Source organism: Aquarana catesbeiana, linkage group LG05 (assembly GCF_042186555.1).
Source record: "Aquarana catesbeiana isolate 2022-GZ linkage group LG05, ASM4218655v1, whole genome shotgun sequence".
NCBI lineage: Eukaryota > Metazoa > Chordata > Amphibia > Anura > Ranidae > Aquarana > Aquarana catesbeiana.
Window position 1 is genome coordinate 465,257,053 of NC_133328.1, and position 26,926 is coordinate 465,283,978.

Consider the following 26,926-nt stretch of genomic DNA (forward strand, 5'->3'; position numbering starts at 1 on the left):
TGTTTATTAACCACTTGCCTACTGGGCACTTAAACTCCCTTTCTGCCCAGGTCAATTTTCAGCTTTCAGCGCTGTCGCACTTTGAATGACAATTGCGCGGTCATGCAACACTGTACCCAAATTAAATTTTTATCATTTTTTTTACACAAATAGAGCTTTCTTTTAGTGGTATTTAATCACTGCTGGTGATTTACTAAAAAAAATGAAAAAAGACCAAAAGTCTTTAAAAAAAAAAAATAGTTTCATAGTTTGTTATAAAATTTTGAAAACAGGTATTTTTTCTGCTTCATTGTTGTGCGCTGATAGGCTGCACTGATAGGCACTGATGGGCACTGATGAGGCGGCACTGATGAGGCGACACTCATGGGCACTGATGAGGTGGCACTGATAGGCACTGAGAGGTGGCACTGATGGGTGGCACTGATGGGCACTGATGGTTGGCACTGATGGGTAGCACTGATAGGTGTCACTGATGGGCACTGATGGGTGGCACAGATGGGCACTGGTATGCACTGGTAGGTGACACTGATAGGCAGCTCTGATTTTCTGTTAACATCACGTGATCAGCTGTCAGTGGCTGACAGCTGATCACGTGGTAAGGGGCCGGGATCAGCCCCTTACTCTGATCTGTGATCAGCCGAGTCTCAAAGACTCGGTGATCAAAGAGCACGTTGTACACACCCAGCAGGGATGCGCTGACAGCGCATGCTCGGGAGGACGTCTATTGACGGCCTCCCGGCAATTAAGGCCCGCGCTGTAGCCGGCATTCGGCTATAGCGCAGGCAGGAGGTGGTTAAACACAAATTTTCAGGAAAAAATATAATTAAATGAATTTTAGTGCAAAAACACACAATATAATACCCATTTTGTTAAAATATAAAAGATGGGATTGCATCGAGTAAATAGATACCAAACATTTCATGTCTTAAAATTGTGTGTGCCTATGATATCCCAAAAACTGTGGTGCCCAAAAATCACCATAGGTTGACGCTTTAAAAGCCTTTACAGCTCATCAGTTAGCATTAACTAGGATCTCTTGTGTTAGAATTATTGTTCTCACTCTGATGTTCACGGGGATATGTCATGTGTGTGGTGCAACAGCGGTTTACATATGCGTGCACAAACTGGGCTTGTGTTTGTGCAGGTGTGTAGGGCAACAGGGGTTAGGGCAATTTTTTTACTAATTTTAATATATTTTATTATAATTTTATTTTTGTAAAACTTTTTTCTTTTCTTTTTTATTAATTAATTTTTACTTGATTGCTATCACAAGGGGTTAGTAAACCCCTATGTTATAGCATTGGGCAGGTGACAGGTACTCCTTATGGGAACATTAGGGGTCTAATAGACCCCAATGTCTCCCCTGCTCTTCACACCATCTAACCAAGCACAGATCGGTTTTGTTAGATGTGTCCCCTGGCTGTACTGGCCAGGAAATGGTGCATCTGAAACCAGAAGTGACACCACTTTCGCTTTCATTGTTTGCATTTGAGATCGAGGTCTCACAAGGTTCTACCTCCCCTACCTGGAGGCTGTGTTCCTGGACTCCAGTAAGAGTGAGAGAGCCCAGGAACCACGGGAAGAGGGGGTGCCGCTATGGAGCTGCTGCATCACTTTTACTTTTAAGCCTGGAGCCAGCTAAACAAAACCCACACAAGCTGATAGCTGCTACTGCAGCCATCAGCTTGTGGTTAAAGGTTCACACTTTGAATGTGTGTACTACTTTCAAAATTGCTGAACTGGTTAAAGTATCATTAAACCCAAACTGTAAAAAACTCTCATTACATGTTATATAACAGAGTGTGCATACTCACAAAGTGACTAAAGAATTTGTTTTGTGCAGTAAAATATATCTGGTTGATCCTGCCTTCAGCTGTCCCTCTCATATTTTCTGTATCCCCATGGCAGCTAGAGTTGCCAACTCATCCCTTTAAACCCGAACACATATTAATTACACAGGTTCTGTGGCTGATTGATTAAGGTGGTAATTAAACTCACTTGTTGCCTTATCTGCATTTAATTAGCCTCAGAACCTGTGTAATTCATATGTGTTCAGGTTTAAAGGGATGAGGTGACAACCCTAATGACAGCCTGGGATTGTGTAGGCCAACTGTTGTCATCTACTTTCAATTCCCTTCTAAGCTCTTTATTTCCTCCTTTTTCTTATCTGTGCAGCCCATGTAACTATAGAGTCACCCATACGGGTGTATACACAGTGGTAAATGACGCTACCCTCTCTCCTGCTCCATGTCCTCCTATTGCTAAATACTATGGAGTGGGATATAGTATACTAATTATTTACATTCACTAAGAAACCCACAAAAAATAGTTTTAATATAAATCAGTATTAGGTATATCAAATGTTATTGCTAATATCTGTAAAGTAAAACAAGAGCCTTGGATACAGATGCCATCGGTACAAAATAAAAGCTAGTGCCAGTCATCTTTGACTCTGCTTACACCATATTAATGCACAAAAAATACATATCTGATGTTCAATAAAGATTCATAGGGAGCTCAAAAACAGTTTTTTGATATTTATAATTTACAGTGGGGACGGAAAGTATTCAGACCCCCTTAAATTTTTCACTCTTTGTTATATTGCAGCCATTTGCTAAAATCATTTAAGTTCATTTTTTTCCTCATTAATGTACACACAGCACCCCATATTGACAGAAAAACACAGAATTGTTGACATTTTTTCAGATTTATTAAAAAAGAAAAAATGAAATATCACATGGTCCTAAGTATTCAGACCCTTTGCTGTGACACTCATATATTTAACTCAGGTGCTGTCCATTTCTTCTGATCATCCTTGAGATGGTTCTACACCTTCATTTGAGTCCAGCTGTGTTTGATTATACTGATTGGACTTGATTAGGAAAGCCACACACCGGTCTATATAAGGCTTTACAGCTCACAGTGCATGTCAGAGCAAATGAGAATCATGAGGTCAAAGGAACTGCCTGAAAAGCTCAGAGACAGAATTGTGGCAAGGCACAGATCTGGCCAAGGTTACAAAAAATTTCTGCTGCACTTAAGGTTCCTAAGAGCACAGTGGCCTCCATAATCCTTAAATGGAAGACGTTTGGGATGACCAGAACCCTTCCTAGAGCTGGCCGTCCGGCCAAACTGAGCTATCGGGGGAGAAGAGCCTTTGTGAGAGAGGTAAAGAAGAACCCAAAGATCACTGTGGCTGAGCTCCAGAGATGCAGTCGGGAGATGGGAGAAAGTTGTAGAAAGTCAACCATCACTGCAGCCCTCCACCATGGCAGAGTGGCCCGACGGAAGCCTTTCCTCAGTGAAAGACACATGAAAGCCCGCATGGAGTTTGCTAAAAAACACCTGAAGGACTCCAACATGGTGAGAAATAAGATTCTTTGGTCTGATGAGACCAAGATAGAACTTTTTGGCCTTAATTCTAAGCAGTATGTGTGGAGAAAACCAGGCACTGCTCATCACGTGTCCAATACAGTCCAAACAGTGAAACACGGTGGTGGCAGCATCATGCTGTGGGGGTGTTTTTCAGCTGCAGGGACAGGACGACTGGTTGCAATCGAGGGAAAGATGAATGCAGCCAAGTACAGGGATATCCTGGACGAAAACCTTCTCCAGAGTGCTCAGGACCTCAGACTGGGCCGATGGTTTACCTTCCAACAAGACAATGACCCTAAGCACACAGCTAAAATAACGAAGGCGTGGCTTAACAACAACTCCGTGACTGTTCTTGAATAGCCCAGCCAGAGCCCTGACTTAAACCCAATTGAGCATCTCTGGAGAGACCTAAAAATGGCTGTCCACCAACGTTTACCATCCAACCTGACAGAACTGGAGAGGATCTGCAAGGAGGAATAGCAGAGGATCCCCAAATCCAGGTGTGAAAAACTTGTTGCATCTTTCACAAAAAGACTCATGGCAGTATTAGATCAAAAGGGCGCTTCTACTAAAAACTGAGCAAAGGGACTGAATACTTAGGACCATGTGATATTTCAGTCTTTCTTTTTTAATAAATCTGCAAAAAATGTCAACAATTCTGTGTTTTTCTGTCAGTATGGGGTGCTGTGTGTACATTAATGAGGAAAAAAATGAACTTAAATGATTTTAGCAAATGGCTGCAATATAACAAAGAGTGAAAAATTTAAGGGGGTCTGAATACTTTCGGTGCCCACTGTAAATTGAATTGCTCTTCTGAAGTCATGTGACTGGCACAGCACCAGTCAGGGCTGCCCAGACTCATACTGTAGAGTGTTGGAAGAACAACAGCATGTAATGTAAAGTCGCTTATATAAACTGACAATATATATATATATATGCATTATATCTATCTATCCAGCAGGTGACACTGTAGTCTGTATCTATGGTAATGTATTTAGAGGCAGTGTTATCGTTCCTCAGTGCAAGTAGTTGGATGCTCCTTGTTCCTGTTTCTGTCTACATGATCTAAAGCCATGATAAAGATAACCTCCATGAAAGTAAAGAATTCTCTGCATACAACAAGCTTCCAAGCGCATGATTCAATAACCTGCTGATAGGTTATGGGTCCCAGGCACTCAGGCATTAGAGAGGATACTCAGTGAGTACAGAGAAGTCTGTGAGTACTGTATGCAAGCTACTGGAAAATGGCAAGTGGTGCAGATGTAAAGCAACATAGAAAGCAGAGCTTGTTTTTGCTGTAAGAAGATCAGTCACTTGAAAAAGGACTGTTCTATCTGGAAAACTGAGCAGCGAAAGCTAAAGCTATCCACAAAAGAAAGGGTCAAAGCAATCACATAGGAAACCGAAGACACACCATAGAGTGGCACCTTTAAAGTGACACAGAGCGGCAAGCCACATGGCTGGTGCATAGACACAGGAGCGCCAAGACACATGACTAACGATGAGACCTTCTTCACAAACATTGATTACAGTGCAAAGGAGACAAAGTTTTCCTAGCAAACGGGAAAAGCATCACATCTGAAGGTAAAGGCCAGGGCTTCCTGAACTGCATTACACCACAAGGAGGTCACCACAGTATCCTTGTAAAGAAAGTGCTGTATGTTCCAGAACTAGAAGGCAGCCTTCTATCAGTGAAAAGTCTTGCAAACAACAGTCTCACAGTTAGGTTCCAGGGTGATGAATGCACAATTCACAATAATAAGAGATTCCTCACAAAAGGAAAACTGGATGATCACCTATACCTAGGCTCATCACCACAGACCAGCAAGCCAATATAGTCTCTATTGACCTACATAGCAAATGTATTCACTTATGGCACAGGCAGCTGGGGCATAGAAGTCCAGAAGCTATACAAGACATTACAAAGAGAGGCTTATCAGAAGATTTGTCAATAGCGCCTAGTGCTCATGAAATGCAAGTGCTGTATTGAAGCAAAAGCCACACATGCTCCCCTTCCACAGGCATCTAAAAAAACTATCCACCCCCTGCAGCTTATACACAGTGACATATGCGGTCCAATGAAAACTCTCATGTCAGGCAGGAACAGATATCTACTGACCTTCATTGATGAATATTCCAGGTACACAACTACTTATCTAAAAAAACACAAGAATGAAACATCAGAGAAACATCAAGAGTTTGTTGCCATGTCTAGCAACAAATTCCAACGCAAACCAGGAATAATACGCACTGACAAGGGAGGAGAATACATAAGCAAAGAAGTAGCCGCATATCTGAAGAGACAAGGAATAGTACACCAGAAAACCGCACCATACACTCATAAACAAAATGGTGTAGCAGAAAGGAAAAATAGCACTCTTGAAGAAATGGACAGGTGCATGTTGTCGGATGCCAACCTACTTCACAAGTACTGGGGAGAAGCAGTCATGACTGCCACCTACCTACAGAACAGACTACCCTCAAGAGCCATTAAAAGTACTCCATTTGAAATGTGGCATGGATCAAAGCCTAGCATAGGGCACATCAGAGTGTTTGGTTGTAAAGCATATGCCTATATTCCAAGTGAAATGCGATCCAAGCTGGAGAACAGAGCCATAAAGGGCATTCTGGTAGGCTACAGTGAGCAAACTAAGGGTTTCAGAATCCTACACCCAAAGACTGACAAAATGACAATAAGTCATAGTGTTTATTTTGATGAAAGCCCATCACCTGAAACACTGATCCCTGAAAGCCGTGAAGTGAATATACCAAGCAAACCAGAAGAAAAGGTCAACCAAAGTGAACCTTTGCAGGAGTCAGAACAAGATTTGGAACTCACATCGCCTAAATCAAGTTCCCCACCAGATCCTGCTGAACTGCCTGAAAGCAGAAGATCCACTCGGACTACAAAGGGGATACCACCCTGCAAGCTGTCATACACTGTCAAAACACACAGCATACTTGAACCAACATCCTTGGAAGACATAGAAAAACTGCCAAAACGTGAAGCCAATAAATGGAGAAAAGCAGCAGCAGAAGAATTAAAGTCACTTCAAAAAAATAAAACCTGGACACTCATAGAGCTCCCCCTAACCTCAAAACTATAGGAAGTAAGTGGACTTTCAAAGTAAAGCCAGCTGCAGAAGGGAATATCCACAAATACAAAACCAGACTAGTTGCCAAGGGTTAATCCAAGAAATTCTATGAAGATTGTGATGAAACATTTGCTCCCGTCGTAAAACACTCCACCATCAGAGCGCTTCTTAGCATTGCAGCCGGGAAGGGCATGCAAGTGAAACACCTAGACGTTAAAACTTCATTCCTATATGGAGACATTAAGAAAGATCTCTACGTGGAGCAACCACCAGGGTTTGAGCGTGGAGACAACCTTGTGTGTGAACTTCAGAAGATCATCTATGTTCTTAAACAATGTTCTTAAACAATCTGCAAGGATATGGAATGAGAAAGTGAAGTACTTACCAGAGAGGGAATCACTTGTCGCTACTCCAGCAATCAAGAAGACAGATGGATAAACATCCTTATCTATGTTGATGTCATTATAACTTGTTTTCAACAAGAAGGGGATTACAATCAGATAGTTCACAAGCTGAAAGAAAATTTTGAAATCAAAGAGCTTGGAAACATTAGCTACTATCTGGGAACCCAAAAAGAGAGAGAAGAAGAATTATGTAATTATAAGAAGAATTACAAAAACACTGACATAATGACAGAGTTCCCTCATGACACCAAATGTACATCATACAGAAATAGAATTTAGGCCTCAGGCACATTGACGCTTTGTAGCTCCTGTGTGCTGAGGTGGAAAAAAATCCCCAGTGAATTCTAGTGCTCAGGTGCCACACATGCCACGTATGGCCCCCAATACAAGTGAATGGCTGTATGTAGCTGTGCTTGCGTAAGTGCTGATGGCTTCAGCATCATCGTTTATCTGTGCATGGATGTATGGTGCTTCTCCCCAAAAGCGAAAGTAGCTCCATGCATTTGTATTGGTGGCTGTATGCGGCACGTGTGGCTTCCTGGGCATCAGAAAGCACTAGGGATTTTACACCTCAACACACAGGAGCTGCTAAGCACCCTTGTGCATGCTGTTTGTACTGAAGTCGAACAATCAATCAACTTCAGTACAACCAATTCGTGGGGTTTTTTTTGTATGATCACATTGTATTCTGTCAGAATACAATAGCGTAACACTGATTGCGTTGATAGGGGAAACAAGCAATTTTCTTCAACCCATGATGTCAATGTTAAACTACAGCAAAACTTTACTCTTCTTGATGAATTTCCTCCTCTCCATCCCGCTACCCCCTTCCCCCTCCACTACACAGCTATCATATTTTTTTTTCTTCCTCCTTTTATTTGTTTATTTTTTCACAAAGACTGACTTCTTACTGACCCTTCTTCTGTCATTCGCCTAGGCGAATGACGCCAGTACTCCCTGGTGCTTCCTGGGAAATGTGATGTGGATATCCCAAGAAGCGCCAAGAGCATCCATTTCCTAAAGTAGGAGGCGGTGGGCCTAGCGGCCCATCATTGGGAGGAGTGTCTGTGCCTCCAAATTACATCCCGGAAGAAGATGGCAGCGTGGGACCCGAGTGCTGGCTACAGAGAAGGGGATTGCAGAGGAACAACGCTAGATCCACTGGGTGGGTAAGTATCCCTCCTGTGCAGAACACCACATCAGGTATCCAGGGGAGGAACAATAAAATGTTTTGGGGGGGGTTGGGTAAAGTTCCGCTTTAATGTTAACAGCAGGTGTCAATGTTAACTTACTGACACCCCAAACACAGGTCGCAAACGCAATGCTTTTGCCAGCACCAGATTGCAGGGTACAGTAGTACCCTTCGATCTGGATCCTGTGTGTTTTATAAAGTAGTGCATGCACTTTTTTTTGTGCAGTCGGGCGCAATTTTTAGCCCTTTAAAATGAATGGCCTTAAATTGCACTGCACCCAGAATGCATGTGAATCGCACTAGAACACAAAGTGTGTTCCAGTGCAATTTATGGTGTGAACCGGCCCCTAAGGTTTCAACAAGGTAACTGGTGAAATCTGAATATTTCCAAAGAGAGAAGGAGATAACAGCTGTATAACAATTGGAGCATTAAAAACTAGAGAAAAGTAGAGCCTATTCCCTGATCATGCTTCATCTTTTATTCACCAGGATAATGAAACAAGGAATCTTTTTGCTATGGGTAATGTTCCACATAGTTTCTGTGCACCATATTTATAAATCAGCTTCAAAGAATGTGTCTCTACAAGCAATAACTCTCTTCAGACAACTATATATGCCAATGAACAAAATATGGACAGTACTCATTGAACACAATAATTTCTTAAAGTGGACCTACCATCTAAGATATTTTTTATGCTAAGTGTATGCATATGCAGTTATGTTTAAGTGTAACACTTCTACGTGTATATAGCATCTCACATACATCACAGTACTTTTCTGACAATGCCTTCATTTGTTTTTTTTTTCTTCAGAAGGATGGTGCCATCTTTGTTCCGGCATCATCCATGGTCTACTTTTTGGACTGAGAAGCTACGAGCTGACACAATCGTGTTACCTGTGTGGTTCTTCAAAGTGTGTACAAATGTTCGACACTAACTAAAACTACAGCTTTTCTGAAAACTTTTTTCGAAAACTTTTACTGTTCTTGTAAATTGTGAGAAGTCAGAAATGTAGTCATGCAGCTCATACAGTTACTGAAAGGTCCATTTTAAACAGTTTATAGCGCATATTGTAATCAATATTGTATCAAATTATAGGGAAAACCCAAACTTTTTTCTTAGTGTTGCAAGGAATGGGTAAGAGTAGAACTACAGTGGTGTAGTGGATAGCACTTTCACCTAGCAGTAAGAAGGGTCGCTGGTTCGAATCCCAACCACGACACTACCTGCCTGGAGTTTGCATGTTCTTCCTGTCCCTGCGTGGGTTTCCTCCGGGTACTCCGGTTTCCTCCCACACTCCAAAGACATGCTGGTAGGTTAATTGGCTCCTGTCTAAATTGTCCCTAGTATGTATGTATGAATGTGAATCAGGGACCTTAGATTGTAAGCTCCTTGAGGGTAGGGACTGATGTGAATGTACAATGTATATGTAAAGCGCTGCGTAAATTGATGGTGCTATATAAGTACCTGAAATAAAATAAATAAAACTGTTTGGGGGATTTAATTACTGTCACTGTACCTGTTGAGGAAAGTGTGTGCTTCAGACAGCTGTCAAAGGTCTGACCTTCTGCTATGGGTAATGTTGGAAAAATCTCACAAATCGGGAAATAGACATCAATAAAAAAATTGATGCTAATCATTCCCCACTCTATAAAAAAAAACTTTGGCTGAAGTTCTACTTTACAATTATTGAATAATAGTAGCTAAATTCAATATTCTTAATATCTATTCTTCTATAACCTTGCCTTGCAGTTCTAAAATTCTCTGTTCCATAGAGCTACATTAAAACTGCTGTTCTCGGGAAAGCAAAGGGAAGATAAATCACATTTTAGTTCACTTTTTTATTATTCTATAATCTCTTTTACTGCATACTTCTTCATTATATTAGGTTATCAAAGTTTTTGGTGTGTTCTTTTACACCCTGAATAGAGAGTGAGCTTCACAGAATCTGACATCTCACTGATCTTCACTGTAATGGTATTTCAGGAACTTACTAAAAGGCCTTGCGTACAGGATTGCTTGTGGCTTGTAAAGCGTTCTCCAGAAAAAAATGTACAAAACTATTCAGCTGAAGACAGGAACCATCTTAGTAAATGTAGGTCAGAAGAAACACTGGAGCTCTATGTAAATGCTGGAATTATTTTTTCAAATCATAAACACAGTAAGAAATAGCTGTGATTTGGAGAGGATTGCAGCTCACGTATGAGAGCTATTCATAGAACAATGATTGTCTCTCTGGCACAAATGGAGAGATATAGAAATACTTCAAGTGCACATGGTGAAAAGCATAGAATAACAGTTGAACATACAGTAAAGTGCTCTACCTGTTTGATACATGCCGTTTATTGATCTAGAAGGTACAGCAACTTATGAATGCTTTCCTTCATTCTTGTTGTAACATGACAGTTGCATATTAAACATAAAAATAGCAATCTTACATATATAGCTATGAATAAAGCACATTTCACATTGAAATGTTGCACTACACATATCATTGGGTTTCTGCAAAGGCTTTTAAAGCCCTAAAGCGGAACTTCAGTCATTTTTTCATCTTTCCATCTATTAAATCCTCTGCCCTTGTTATTTTAACTTTGGATAGTAAAACATTTTTTTCTGCCAGTAAATACCTTATTCAGCCCACTTCTTGTTTCTTGTCTGGAAAAAAGCCTAGGCTTGTGACATCATGCACAGCTCTCTCTATCACTCTTGTGAGAGTTTGCCAGGAAGGGAGAGGGGATAAGTCATAAAAGGGCCAATGAGAGCTGTAGAGTTGGGGGTGTGCCTCTGTGTGTCTGTGTAAATCCAGGAAGTGAACAGGCAGCAGCTTCAGCTACCCACAGTTAAAATGGTTGCAGCCAGACTCAGTGGAGGGAGATTTCTGCAGCATATTTGGCAAGTACAGAATCACAACGTATATGAAATAATATGCAAAGTGGTTGGAGGGAAGCTTCAGAATGGCAAAGGTGTTTTTATTACAAATTATGTGAGCAGACTGCAGTTCCTCTTTAATAGCAGTTCCATGATGCTCTTGTATGCAACATGCAAGTTATTTAAAGCTAAACCCTCCTATCCCTTACAGCCAAGAAAGCTGCCATCTTAGCCTCTATTTGATTTGCTGTTGATATTTTGCTACACATGTAATCAGGTATGACACCAGTCATTTGATGTTTGACAGTTCAGTTAAGAGCACAAGTCAATTGCCTTGAATGTAACTGTTTTGGGAAACAGTTAAATCCATGACTGTATTTCAATTGTATCATCTAAGAAATCGTATTTATTACATTATTACATGTTTTGTATCTACTGTTTAAACTGCTAAATGTTTTTTGAAGGAAAGCTTGAGATAAATAGAAATTGTCTTCCAATTTCTACATTACTGTCCCTATCAGAGATGGGCTGAGAAAGAAAAAGTTTGGAATGGAATAACAAAGTCTATGGGACCCGAACTGGAAAAATAAAAAATGCCCATTTTGAAGGCGTAGATGCAAGTTATTGGGCATACAAAGGGTATGGGGGTCCGGGTACTGCCCTGGGGGACATGTATCAATGAAAAAAAGTTTGTAAAAAACAATTTTTAAATGAGCAGTGATTTACTGATGCTTAAAGTGAAACAATAAAAATGAAAAATTCCTTTAAATATAGTGCCTAGGGGGTCCCCGTAGTCTTCCTGTAAAGCGGCGCATCTGTACGGTGTATAGAGCCTGCTGCAGCAAAAATGCCATTTATAAAGGCCAAAAAATGACATTTTTCCTGCAAACTTTCTTTATTTTTTAAACAATAGCCTGGGGAGCCAGTCTGTATGATGAGGCCACAATGTAGTGCACTGAAACAAGATTAGAGATTTTTGGGTTAAATTATGGTGTCTGTTTTGCAGACCTTGGATAGAAGTAACAGGTATGGAAAAATTGGGCTTTGGGTGTTGGTGGTGCCTTCACGCTGTAACCCTGTAGAGTTACTGTTGATGAATCAAGTAATGCCTGTGCATTGTCAAGAAGCAAGTGGCTGACGTTGTGTTCAAATAACTCAGCTTAGTCCTCCATGCATGATGCTGGGGCTATGGCAGGAGTAGCTGTGGACAAAGAGGCAGAATAAGCTGCTCTGGCAGCTGCAGTGGACTGTGCACTAGTCTCTGCTTGGGTGACAGAGGATGAGGTGGATGAGGATGGTTTAGTAAGCCAGTCCACCACCTATTCTGCATGCTGTGGCTGGATAGCATAGGCAATCAATAAACAGAGGAAATGGTGCCCTGCTCGAGGACAGACTAGGTCCACCTTTGTCTGTGGACACAGACGCTGCTGGCCCCCTCACAGTGCCATGAGAATGTCTGCCTCTCCTTGTTGGCCTCCTGGACATGAAGGGGGGCTTATTACCGAAATGTAATACAGAAGCGGAAATGTGTACTTGGATGCAGTTTAATCAATGGAAAGTGGTGTTTGGTGCACTTTAACTTGAGTACTTATTACACAGACACACTCCATTGACACACTACAATATACTGCAGTAAAACTTCTCTGACGCACTTCAATATACTGCAGTAAAGCTGCACTGATGCACTTCAGTATACTGTAGTAAAAGTTCACTAATGCAATTCAGTATACTGCAGTACAATTGCACTAACGTACTTCAATATACTGCAGTAAAACTGCACTAACGCACTTCAGTATACTGCCATAAAAGTGCACTGACGCAATTCGATATACTGCAGTAAAACTGCACTAACGCACTTCAATATACTGCAGTAAATCTGCACTAACACACCTCAATATACTGCAATAAACCAGACCTGAAACACTAAACTGACACTAAAGTAAAAATAAATGGTCGCACTACACTCACACGGCACAATCACTATATTCACACTACACTTACACTCTACACTCACAATAGAATTACAACAGCACGCTATAGCACACAAAATTGCTAGTAGCAATGAACAGAGTCCTGTTCTATCTATCTTCTATCTGGGAAGGATCCTTTTATAGTGGGGGTGGGTCTATGAGCAATGAGCCATGATCGGGCACAGTCATCATTACTTTCTCCAATCATGGCACTGACAGTGTTCTGTGCCCTGATTTGGCAAATCCTTCATTGCTTCAGCCAATTAGGGCTTCCAATGCACTGTGCGGCGCGCAGTGCATTGTGGGGCCCTTGGCGGTCCGAACAAACGGTCAAGCACGCCGACAAACGGGAAAACAACCAATGTTTGACCCGAATTCATGCTGGAGCTGAACCGTTCACCGAACACTAGTACCTAGTAGAAGAGAGGGTGTGGACTTTCACATAACTGAGAAATCGAAGAGGATTTTATTGAGTTGGCTTTGCATGGTACACTGATGTTACTCTAATGTTCATTCGCCATATGACACTTGATGCTCTTGTTGTGTCTCATAGACCACAGTTCTTTCCGTGAATCTCAATCCCTTATGCCAGTGATGACTAAACTTTTTGAGCCCAAACCATGACACAAAACCAACTTATTTCTTTCAAAGTGCCAACACAGAATTAAACCTTCCAGCGGCTCTGTACAGAGGATGGGACTGATCATCCCTCTGAATGAGCCCCAAGGGACCAAAAACATACAATTCTGCCAGATTTGCTCAGAATACAGGGTTTAGGAATGCGTTGTGCTCAGAATACATCAGCAACATACACTGACCTACCTGACACATGCACTGACCATTACACTCACCTACCTGACCATTACACTCTCCTATCTAACACATGCACTGACCATTACACTCACCTACCTGACCATTACACTCTCCTATCTAACACATGCACTGACCATTACACTCTCCTATCTAACACATAACACCCACCTACCTGACCATTACACTCACCTACCTGACACATACACTCACCTACCCTACCATAGCACTCACCTACCTGACACATACACCCACCTACCTGACACATGCACTCACCTACCTGACCATTACACTCACTTACCTGGCCCATGCACTCACCTTTCTGACACATGCACTCACCTAGCTGACCGTTACACTCACCTACTGAATACATGCACTCACCTACCTGACCATTCCACTCACCTACCTAACACATGCACTCACCTACCTGACCATTACACTCACCTACCTGACACATGCACTTACCTACCTGACACATGCACTCACGTACCTGACCATTACACTCACCTACCTGACACAAGCACTCACCTACCTGACCATTACATTCACCTACCTGACACATGCACTCACCTACCTGACCATTACACTCACCTACCTGACACATGCACTCACCTACCTGACACATACTTCCTGCACTACTCACATCCCCATCCCCCCACACACAGTACAATGTAGATCAGAGGATCCATCCTCCTCCTTTCCTCTCCATGGCCTCATCATCCAGCTCTCCCCAGGCTGTATTGTAGGAGTCCCCGCCTTCCAGCCACTCCTCGATATCCCTGCCACTGGGAGGTCAGCTAGCAGCCACTGTACCTCTCACATGGCCATGGATGATCAGCTCCGAGCACTGCCCCTCCCCCCTCTGCTGTTCCACAGGCTGCACCAGAAGGACAGACCAAACCAAAGTAGTCCTGGAGCAGGGGGAGCTGGAACAGGGTACCTGCAGAGAGGAATGCCTGAATGCCTTACCGGAGGTGTAGGGGTCCATGGGAGGCAATGAGCTGCAGCACAGACCCTCGGGACAGTGGAGAAAGAACTTTATACCTCCTAAACATCACACATGGGACGAGATGACTGGCTGACCACCCCCCCCCCCCCCCGCCAACGTCACTGGCACTGGAAGGGAGCCGTCTCCTCTGTGCCTGCACCGCCAGTGCAAGTGACTGCCTGGGGGATTCTCGAGGCGTGTCCACAGAGAGGGCTCGGCGTGCCATCTGTGGCACGTTTGCCATCACTGCCTTATGCCATGGAAGGTGCAGTTATTGTAGTAGTGTTGGATTCACTTCATTAGAAACCACTTCATGGTAGCGCTTCCAGATCAAAGTCCTAGAGTTTCTGCACAGCTAGCAGCTGACTTTGTAGATAAGAAATCAAAGCCATACCACATCAACTGGCAAAGGCAAAAAATAACCAACAGTCAGGTTAGGAGGCGTTTATGCAATGTTGTGGCAAAGGCACAGGTCTAGCAGAAACAATAATGAATGAGAAGCATGTTGAAGTCAAAGTAGGAGGCACACAGACTGAACTAAGAAGATAGGCCAGTAACATATATCCACTTAAGGACAGACCCTCATTTGGAGATTTGGTGTTTACAAGTCAAAATCAGGTTTTTTTGCTAGAAAATGACTTAGAACCCCCAAACATGATATATTTTTTTCTAACACCCTAGAGAATAAAATGGCGGTCATTGCAATACTTTCTGTCACACCGTATTTGTGCAGCGGTCTTACAAGCGCACTTTTTTTGGAAATAAATACATTTTTGGAATTAAAAAATAAGACAAATATAAATATATATATATAAATATAAAAATAAAACAGTAAAGTTAGCCCAATTTTTTTATTTTGTGAAAGATAATGTTACGCCAATGTAAATTGATACCCAACATGTCACGCTTCAAAATTGCGCCCGCTCGTGGAATTGGGACAAACCTTTACCCTTTAAAAAATTCGACAGGTTGTATGTTTTGAGTTACAGAGGAGGCCTAGGGCAAGAATTATTGCTCTCGCTCTAACGATCATGGTGATATTATTTTACTTTTTATTTTTTATTTTTACACTGTTCTTTTTAAAAAAAATTATGTCACTTTTAATCCTATTGTAAACATCCCTTGTAATATAAAAAAAGCACGACAGGACCTCATAAAAATGAGTTCTGTGGTCAAAAGGACTTCAGATCTCATTTTTACACTAAAATGCAATAAAAAAATAAAATAATATAAAAATGACATTTGAAAAAAAAAATGTCCCTTTAACTCCTTGCTGACCAGCTGCCGTCATTTTACTGTGGCAGGTCGGCATGATCCCGCGAGCCTTCGTAGTTATACGTCAGCTCGCGGGATCAGGATAGCAGGCACGCCCGCTGCACAGTGGGGGTGCCGATGCTCGTGGCCGATGGTTGCGATGGTCACCAGCCATGAGCGATCGTGGGCATGAGAGGCAGTACAGGGACAAGTGTGTGTAAACACACAAATCCCTGTTCTGTTCTGTGAGGCATGACAGATCATGAGTTCCTATTAGCTAGGAACCACGATCCGTCACTTCCTCTAGGTCTGTCCCCTCCCCCTACAGTTAGAAACACACCTACGGAACACACTTAACCACTTGATCATCCCCTAGTGTTAACCCCTTCCCTGTCAGTGACATTTTTACTTTAATCAGTGCTTTTTTATAGCACTGATCGCTGCATAAATGCTAGTGGTCCCAAAAATGTGTCAAAAGTGTCCGATGTGTCCACCATAATATCACAGTCCTGATAAAAATCGCAGATCACCGCCATTACTAATAAAAAAATAAAAATAATAAAAATGCTATAAATCTATCCCCTATTTTGTAAACGCTATAACTTTTGCGCAAACCAATCAATATACGCTTATTGTGATTTTATTTTACCAAAAATATGTAGAAGAATACATATCGGCCTAAACTGAGAAAAAAATTGCCTTTTTAAAAAAAAAATGGGGATATTTATTATAGCAAAAAGTACAAAATATTGCGTTTTTTTCAAAATTGTCGCTATTTTTTGTTTATAGCGCAAAAAATGAAAACCAAAGAGGCGATCAAATACCAACAAAAGAAAGCTCTATTTGTGGGGGAAAAAAAGAACATCAATTTTGTTTGGGTGCAATGTCACACGACCACGCAATTGTCAGTTAAAGCGATGCAGTTCCGAATTGCAAAAAATGGCCTGGTCATTCAGCAGCCAAATCTTCCGGGGCTGAAGTGGTTAAGAACTATGGGTGGAAGTGATGTTTTAACATCGCTCCTACCCTGCAATGGTATGGAGCCGAGTGGGGGCCATCTTCCCCTCAGTCAGCTCCATACCACAGATTGAGAAGGATCTGATCACCTCTGCCACTACCGACGGCTCCAGTAAGCGGTAATGCCGGCGGTATAGCCGCGCTGCCCCATTGATTTCAGTGGGCAGGAGTGGTGAAGGAGCGGTGTATACACCGCTCCTTCACCTCTCCAAAGATGCTGCTAGCAAGTGAATGAAATGGTGTTCTACTATGAACAGGGCGACAGCTGCGCCCATCAGCACTCATAAACCACAATACTTATTTGGCCTAGAGTAGCCTATCAGGTTCCCCCTAACTGTCAAGTCCAATACCCCTACTTGCACTCCAAATAGGTTACCCGCTGTTTCTAGACTGATATCCTGCATAATATTGCACTCGTGTTTAAAGAGGAAGTAAGCTCAGATTTTTTTTTTTTCCTTGCAAAGTAAAGGCAAAATGTGCTAGTGTGCATCCCATACTAGCACATTATGTGACACTTACAGTGCCTTGAAAAAGTATTCATACCCCTTGAAATTTTCCACATTTTGTCATGTTACAACCAAAAACGTAAATGTATTTTATTGGGATTTTATGTGATAGACCAACACAAAGTGGCACATAATTGTGAAGTGGAAGGAAAATGATAAATGTTTTTCAAATTTTTTTACAAATAAATATCTGAAAAGTGTGGCGTGCATTTGTATTCAGCCCCCGAGTCAATACTTTGTAGAACCACCTTTCGCTGCAATTACAGCTGCAAGTCTTTTTGGGGATGTCTCTACCAGCTTTGCACATCTAGAGGGTGACACTTTTGCCCATTCTTCTTTGCAAAATAGCTCAAGCTCTGTCAGATTGGATGGAGAGCATCTGTGAACAGCAATTTTCAAGTTTTGCCACAGATTCTCAATTGGATTTAGGTCTGGGTTTTGACTGGGCCACTCTAACACATGAATATGCTTTGATCTAAACTGTTCCATTGTAGCTCTGGCTATATGTTTAGGGTCGTTGTCCTGCTGGAAGGTGAACCTCTCCCCCAGTCTCAAGTCTTTTGCAGACTCTAACAGGTCTTCTTCTAAGATTGACCTGTATTTGTCTCCATCAATCCTCCCATCAACTCTGACCAGCTTCCCTGTCTCTGCTGAAGAAAAGCTTTCCCACAACATGATGCTGCCACCACCATGTTTCATGGTGGGGATGGTGTGTTCGAGGTGATGTGCAGTGTTAGCGTTTTGCTTTTAGGCCAAAAAGTTACATTTTGCTCCCTTCTGAGCGCCTTCTTCTGTTGTTTGCTGTGTCCCCCATATGGCTTCTCGCAAACTGCAAACGGGACTTCTTATGGCTTTCTTTCAACAATGGCTTTCTTCTTGCCACTCTTCCATAAAGGCCAGATTTGTGGAGTGCAAGACTAATAGTTATCCTGTAGACAGATTTTCCCACCTGAGCTGTCGCTCTCTGCAGCTCCTCCAGAGTTACCATGGGCCTCTTGGCTGCTTCTCTGATTAATGCTCTCCTTACCCGCCTGTCAGTGTAGGTGGACGGCCATGTCTTGGTAGGTTTGCAGTTATGCCATGCTCTTTCCATTTTCAGATGATGGATTAAACAGAGCTCCGTAAAATGTTCAAAGCTTGGGATATTTTTTGATAACCTAACCCTGCTTTAAACTTCTCCACAACTTTATCCCTGACCTGTCTGGTGTGTTCCTTGGACTTCATGCTGCGGTTTGTTCACTAAGGTTCTCTAACAAACATCTGAGGGCCTCACAGAACAGCTGTATTTATACTGAGATTAAATTACACACAGGTGGACTCTATTTGCTAATTAGGTGACTTCTAAAGGCAATTGGTTCCACTAGATTTTAGTTAGGGGTATCAGAGTAAAGGGGGCTGAATACAAATGCACACCACACTTTTCAGATATTTATTGGTAAAAAATTTGGAAAACCATTTATTATTTTTCTTCCACTTCACAATTATGTGCCACTTTGTGTTGGTCTATCACATAAAATCCCAATAAAATACATTTACGTTTTTGGTTGTAACATGACAAACCGTGGAAAATTTGAAGGGGTATGAATATTTTTTTAAGGCACTGTACCTGCAAACGAAGCCCGCGTCGTCCCCACTGGAGGCCGCATCCATCTTTGCCCGTCTTCCCTCTGGGGCCACGGACTCCAGCTGTGTGACTGGCAGGAGCTCCATGACATCTCTCCCGCGCATGTGCTGGAGCCACCGGTCACAGCACATACTTCTGATGAAATGGCACGGGCGGCCGTTCCTTCAGAGCGCATACGCAGAAGACATCCTCGGCGCAGTATACAGTAAACATCTCCTAAACGGCGCACGTTTAGGGGATATTTACAGTACCTATAGGTAAGCCTTATTCTAGGCTTACCTATAGGTACAAAGTATACAGGAAGGTTTAGTTCCTCTTTAACTGTCATGGGGGGTGGTTTTTCCCCCTCTTCCCCCTTCCATACGTGACCTAGCTAAACAGTTGGAGTTAACTATAACCCCCTTTTTACAGTGTTACACTACAGTTTCTAAATGTTTATTGCCTTTGCTTTCCCTGCTCTCCTTTCCATATTGTTGTGGACTGCGTACCTACAAATTTGGTGCGCTATTGTGCACAAGTATTTTTACCCTTCCCCTTTGGGTTTATTCTGTAAGAGTTACTATGTTTAAATGTTACTCTTTTATTTTCTATGCCAATAAAATGGTGTTCTACCAACAAACTATACATAATCATTCAAAGACAAAGAATTTACAGTATACGCATAAAAACATATATATATATATATATATATATATATATATATATATATATATATATATATATATATATATATATATATATATATATCTATTCATATAACACAGTGTCATTTTGTTTAAGTTCCAGCACTGTCACATGTTCTTTATTTGAGACAATAACAAACTTGTTTTTTCCTATTAACACAGACCAGCTGAGCATAATATTTTAAAATGAAAGTATAAGTGTATGCAATTAACATAAGGTAGCTTGTATTATTAACAGAACTAGTGGAATTCCATTTTTATATTGCTAAGGTCACAAGCCAACTCACCAGGATGTCAGGAGGCGTCATCAATATTACATGGGTTTGTTAGGAATGTAGAGCTCGTCAAATACCAGAATATCTGTTTGTCTGTGGTTTTAAATGTCAAGATGCAAGTTCATAAATGCAAATATTTTAAAGTATTTTTCAAAAAAATTGATTCAGATGTTGCACAGCTGGGTGCATCCCCATCCGATAACAACAACATACTTACAACTGAATGAGAATTTAGACCTTTAAAAAGACTTTATATCTGACAGTGTTTTCATAGTGATGATGTGGCCAAGATGAGGCAAACATATCCAAGCAGCTTCAATGAACCCCAAAGCACAGAGTTTGAATTTCCCATATACAATTATTACTAGATATCCTATTAGGCCAACATTAAGTGAGATTTAGCCTGCCACGGCAGGGGACCACCGAAACCCACTGGGATGCAAAAGGTCCATTAAACAGAATAGGTAGTATACTTACCTCTACTCCATTCCAGCACTGCAGCTTCCACCAGTCTCTTTAGCATTAGACACTTTTGGGAATGTTGGCTGCCTCTGTCCCCCACTGCATGCTGTGGTTCCATCCTTTGACCCCCTACATCACTGCAGAACTTAACACTGGTGTATGAGTCAGAGGATAGAACCATGGAGCATGGCAGGAAGCACAGGAATCTGATTTTCCAAGGAGTACTGAGTGCTGAAGAGACTGGCAGAGGCTGAATCACTGAAATGGGGGGAAGACAGGAGAAATGGGCTGTCAGATAATTAAGTATAATATCTCTTCTTTTGCAGGGACATTTAGGCAGCTTTTCTTAGCATGACAAGATTGCTGTAATATTTTAGGAGCTAATGAGGTGAAGCAAGTATATAGCAAGAGAAGTCAGTTCTCCTGAATTGAATACTATTGCCTGTTGACTACTGTCAGAAAGACAGCCCAGTAAAAATAAATGTCAGAAGGAGGACAGCATTTACAAGCTAGGTATTTCTCTCTCATTAGGTTTCCTGTTTTTTTTTAAACTTTCTGAAAGAGTTTTTAAATACATCATGCTACTCAACAATTTTACCCCCTGAAATCACTGTACTGTAAATGAGGTGATAAATGGCTAAAGCTGAATTTCAGGTATGGATGTCTTTGCATAGTTACATTGGTCCAGCTTGGACCAATTTAAAGGGGTTGTATACCCTCCCACCTTAATGCATCCTATGCATTAAGGTGAAAAAACTTCTGACACTGACCAGCCCCCCCCCCCGTTTTACTCAACTGAGCCTGTCCGTTCCCTTGGCGGAGATGCGCTCACCTTCTCAGCACGGGGTTCTTGGCTCTTAATCGGATAGATTGATAGCAGTGCATCAATTCGCTCCCGCTGCTGTCAATCAAATCCAATGACGTGGGTGCCGGGGAGCGGGGCCGAGTCCGGCATTCTGTGTCTATGCACGCAAATTCTGGACTCTGGAGCGTGCCCGCAAGGTAACCCCCCAGGGAGAAGGCGTCTCCCAGGGGGTTTACCGATGCGAAGAGGAGCTGCGAGCTCCACCAGGGGACCCCAGAAGACGAGGTTCAGGGCCACACTGTGCAAAACGAACTGCACAGTGGAGGTAAGTATTATATGTTTGTTATTTAAAAAAAAAAAATGAAGGTTTACAATCACTTTATGTATGCATGTTTTATACCTGTGGGATCCCCATGGAAGCTTAAAACCACTATAGTAGTCATCGCTACTACAGTGATTGCTGCTAGCTTCCGGGTTCTGTATCGAGCTCTGTGAACGAGATCAACTGCTCAGCACCAGTGCCATTTAAAGAACATTTTGCATTTTTTGAATGAATGCAAAGCATTCTCTAGACAAGGTGGAGATGCTGGTGATGACCTTCATCCAATCAAAGAAAGCTTTGCATTCATTAAGAAAATGCTAAGTGTTCTCTGAATAATGACCTACTGTGTTCACTAAGCAGAAGAGCAGCCACTAGGCACAGGACCTAGAAGATAGTGGTGATCACTGTAGTAGTGGTGCCTACTATGTTGATTTCCAGCTTCCGCAGGCATCATCCAGGTATGACACATGTACTGTATATTACATTGGTCCAGCTGGAAAAATTTAACTATGCAAAAATTGCATACCCATTGTTCATCTGTAAACCCCTTAGTAGACTGGAATTATAATCAACCAGTAACCAAGGTTTGGACCACACAAAGGATTTTAGGGGACACTCATACCGGGCACGGTTGAACTGAACGGCACAACTTCAATCCTCCTCCCTCCACACTCCCCCATCTGATTTGCATTTGCACTGTTCTTTAAAATAAGTGCTCCTTGACCCACATACATCATCCAGATCACAGTGATCCCTGCTTCTGTGCTCAGTGATCTATGGAAGTTTTTTGCTCAGGCACAGTTTTCACTCACACTGAAGAGAACCATTCCAGACCACAAGTGAACAGTGCCCAGAACCACCTCTGCCAAGTGGAATTAACCATTCCCAAGCATGGGACAAAGCACTAACACTACATACAGTAAGTGAACCTGCACAAGGGGTGAACCATGCCTGGGCATGGTTAAAACTGTAATGCCGCGTACACACGGTTGGACTTTCCGACGGGAAATGTTCGATGTGAGCTTGTTGTCGGAAAGTCCGACCGTGTGTATGCTCCATCGAACATTTGCTGTCGGAATTTTCGCACACAGGTGTTTGAGAGCAGGTTCTCAAATTTTCCGCCAACAAAACTTGTTGTCAGAAAGTCCGATCGTGTGTACACAAGTCCGTCGCACAAAAGTTCACGCATGCTCTGAATCAAGCAGAGGGAGCCGCACTGGCTATTGAACATCCTTTTTCTTGGCTCGTCGTACGTCACCACGTTCCCATGTTCGGAGTTTTTGGCCAACATTTGTGTGACCGTGTGTATGCAAGACAAGTTTGATCCAACATCCTTCGAAAAAAAAATCAACGGTTTTGTTGTCGGAAAATCCAATCGTGTGTACGCGGCATTAATGTGGATGCATCCTTAATCTCACGCCACCGAGGGATTTAGAGATTGGCTGCAATAATCTAATCTTTAGCCCATTGAAATCAATGCTCTGCTAGAGGGATAATTGTCAACAAGTAGTGAAATCAACTAGATATTAAAATTGCCTGTGTGCATACATAACCTGTAAGTCTTTTGCCGCGTACACATGATCGGACATTCCGACAACAAATCTTGGGATATATTTCCGACGGATGTTGACTCAAGCTTGTCTTGCATACACACGGTCATGCAAATGTCGAAAATTCCGAACGTCAAGAACGCGGTGACGTCCAACACGTACGACGAGCCGAGAAAAATTAAGTTCAATAGCCAGTGCGGCTCTTCTGCTTGATTCCGAGCATGCGTGGAATTTTGTTCATCGGAATTGTGTACACACGATTGGAATTTCCGACAACGGATTTTGTTGTTGGAAAATTTGAGAACCAGCTCTCAAATTTTTATTGTCTAAAATTCTGACAACAAATGTCCGATGGAGCCTACACATGGTCGGAATTTCGGATAACAAGCTCACATTGAACATTTGTTGTCGGAAATTCCGATCGTCTATACGCGGCATTAGAGTAGAACTGAAATAATGCAGAAAAACTGGGGCATGGAGGACAGAGGCTGACCACCACTATACTATAGAATACGTAGAGGGTATAAGGCATTTTAGAGATAAGATTTTATTTGCAAGTTTTTGGGGTTTTTGATAAAACCAAAGTTTTTCCTAAACTACTTAGCAGCTGTCGTTGGCAGTCTTGTTCCATGAGTAGCATTGTTTTGATGCATTCCATAACATAGTGGAAAAAATTAGGACTAGAAAGAAATGTAGACCTGCATTTATGACACATTCCAACTTCATGCCTTCCTCCCGATTGCGGTCACCATGGTAATGAACATTCACAACAATGAACACCTCATCATACAACTGATACATGATTAACAATCCTCCTCTAGTGTTGGTGAAGTTGGCTTTAATTAATACTCTCTTCTATTGCATATCCTTTTCCCTGATACAAGTAAAGTAATCCTGTGTAGGAGTATTTTTGTGAGTAGACTTTTTAATGCTTATGCAGTAGTAACAACGGTTGTCATGCTGTCATCTTTGTTGCTATGGAATTTTTTTTGAATGCGTGTTTCAGTTGAACATGATCTGCCAGCTTAACTCTCACATATATTTGATGAAGATGTTTATTTTGGGACTGACATCATTTAAAAGACAGGCGTGGCTACCTCTAGAAGCCCCAGGTGAGATGAGACAACAGATAGCAGCTTACGTGGAGTGGATTTGTATGTGATAAGGTAAGCAGAGCTTGCAGTCATCGGCTGGTATTGAAATGCAGGAATTCCGTGGGATAAAGTGTGTTACGTACAGTATTTGTATGATTTAGCCAGTACATGCTTCACATCTTTCTATGAAATCAGATCCATGGTAACATAGAGCTCTCCCGCGTTAGAAACACCTGCTGTTTAATGATATTTTTTAGTAAACATTGTAAATCATAGGGGATTTAAAAAGGAAAATTAGCTAATCATGCTACATTGTATGTAATCACTGAGGTAGCATTTATCCGTTACAAGGAAATCTATAGGATTCTTTGTTACAAATGCTGGTAGATAGAAGCCTGAGTGGAAGGCAAACTTTGATCAGTCAGAATATGATGGTAGCTTTCTTCACCTGTTAGGAATGGAGGTTTTAAAGCTAACGTGTAAGGATCGAAATACACTTAGGTTAATTTACTAAAGGCAAATAGGTTGTTCACTAAGGGAAGATGCAATTTGCAAGGGAATTTGCCCCAAATGTTAGTGAATGCGTTGAAGTTTCACATTGCAAATAACACCCCACTGTGTGCAAGGAAAATAAATAAATAAATATATAGCATTTTTGCTTCCACATGATTGGTTAACGGAAGTCAGCAGAGTTGTTGGGACAAATTCTCTTGCAAAGTTCAGCTCTTCCATTACAAAGTGAACAGTCTATTTACCTTTAGTAAATCAACCCCACTGACTTGTATTTAAAGATGTACGATGTTGCAGTTCTCCTGATTTTGGCTAAACTAGTCTCTGCTCTGTAATCCCTTAATCCACAAAAACATGCTCATGCTCCCAGTGATCCAGTTATCTGTATGGATCCAACACGCCGCTGTTGGATGCCAAGTCTTTTGCTGCCATCTTTTTCTTTGATGTCATTAGGGGGCTGGCTGTCTCTTCTTGGACTCTTGAAGTTGGCCTCCTGATTATGGGCATGCACTGTCACATTATCAGGGGGTGGCAGAAAGTAGAAGGAAGAGAAAGACGTCCAATGTTGTGGCATGTGCACAGTAGAAAAAAACATAGCTTCCTGTGATACAGGAGGCTGTGGGCAAGAGAAACATCCTTGCCTAGATCAGAAACCAGGACATGAGGGGAAGTATTCTCTGAAAAAAATCTAAATAAAGAAAAAAAAATGTGATTTTAAGACAGGAGAGAAGATGGGATAAGACGGTGGAAGGTGGCCATGTAGGGTGAAGGTCCACTTTAAGGACAACTTCTGATCCTGACTTTACTAGCTAGTGCAGTGATGACAAAGCTTGTCACCCTAGATGTTTTGGAACTACATTTCCTATAATGCTAATGCATTCTGCAGTGTGGTGGAGCATCATGGGAAATGTAGTTCCAAAACATCTGGGGTGCCAAGGTTAGCCATGACTGAGCTAGTGAGTCACTGGTCCAAAATATGTATTCAATATGGGACCTCAAACTGTTCAGACTTCACTGGTTTCATGCTTGTTTCATGTCAGTGGCTCACTCATTAGTTGAAAGACAACTTCAGTGGAGTTGTTCTTTATGGATCCCTTCCACCTTTTTTACCAGCAGCCCTGCTCCTGAGATTGTCCTTTTCTTCAAAACAGTCTTGGCCTGGTCCGGTCTCTTCTATGCTATGACTATTTGTAACATTTATCTATATAGGGACTGCTATTTTGCTCATTATTTATGAAGGGTATACTTACTACTTAGCAGTGCTGTACTGTAAATGTGGCCTACTGATGTTCTTTTCAATATTTTTTTTTTATTGGTATTTATAGCAAATACAAAGAAAATAGCATACACTATATTACCAAAAGTATTAGGACACCTGCCTTTACATGCACATGAACTTTAATGGCATCCCAGTCTTAGTCCATGGGGTTCAATGTTTATTTGGCCCACCCCTTAAGCTATAACAGCTTCAACTCTTCTGGGAAGGCTGCCCACAAGGTTTAGGAGTGTATCTATGGGAATGTTTGACCATTCTTCCAGAAGCACATTTGTGAAGTCAGGCACTGATGTGGACAAGAAGGCCTGGCTCACAGTCTCCGCTCTAATTCATCCCAAAGGTGTTCTGTCTGGTTGAGGTCAGGACTCTGAACGGGCCAGCCGAGTTCCTCCACCCCAAACTCGCTCATCCAACCTTGCTTTGTGCGCTGGTGCACAGTCATGTTGGAACATGAAGGGAGCATGAAATTGTCCAAAATGTCTTGGTATGCTGATTCCTTAAGAGTTCCCTTCACTGGAACTAAGGGGCCAAGCCCAACCCCTGAAAAACAACCCCACACCATAATCCCCCCTCAACCAAATTATTTGGACCAGTGCACATAGCAAGGTCCTGAAAGACATGGATAAGCGAGTTTGTCGTGGAGGAATTTGAGTCCTGACCCCAACCTGATAGAATACCTTTTGGATGAATTAGAGCAGACTGCGAGCCATGCCTTCTTATCCACATCAGTGCCTGACCTCACAAATGCGCTTCTCAATAGTGAACCCTACGGACTAAGACTGGGATGCCAATAAGGTTCATGTGTGTTTAAGCTCCCTGGTGGTTTTCCCGAGTGTGGCTTGGGGTT

General features: G+C 42.0%; 1 protein-coding gene across 7 annotated transcripts in view; it reads left to right on the forward strand.

The window, feature by feature from the left end:
• DLGAP1 (DLG associated protein 1) overlaps window positions 1-26,926 on the forward strand; it is an 834,809-nt gene that overhangs the window by 196,525 nt on the left and 611,358 nt on the right. Inside the window, exon 1 of one of the 7 annotated variants that reach the window (XM_073631413.1) lies at window positions 24,200-24,365. The exons of the other annotated variants lie outside the window; for them this stretch is intronic. The gene's annotated coding sequence lies outside the window, so the exon portion shown is untranslated. Of the gene's footprint in view, window positions 1-24,199; window positions 24,366-26,926 lie in introns of those variants that run through there. 7 annotated transcript variants of the gene reach the window in all.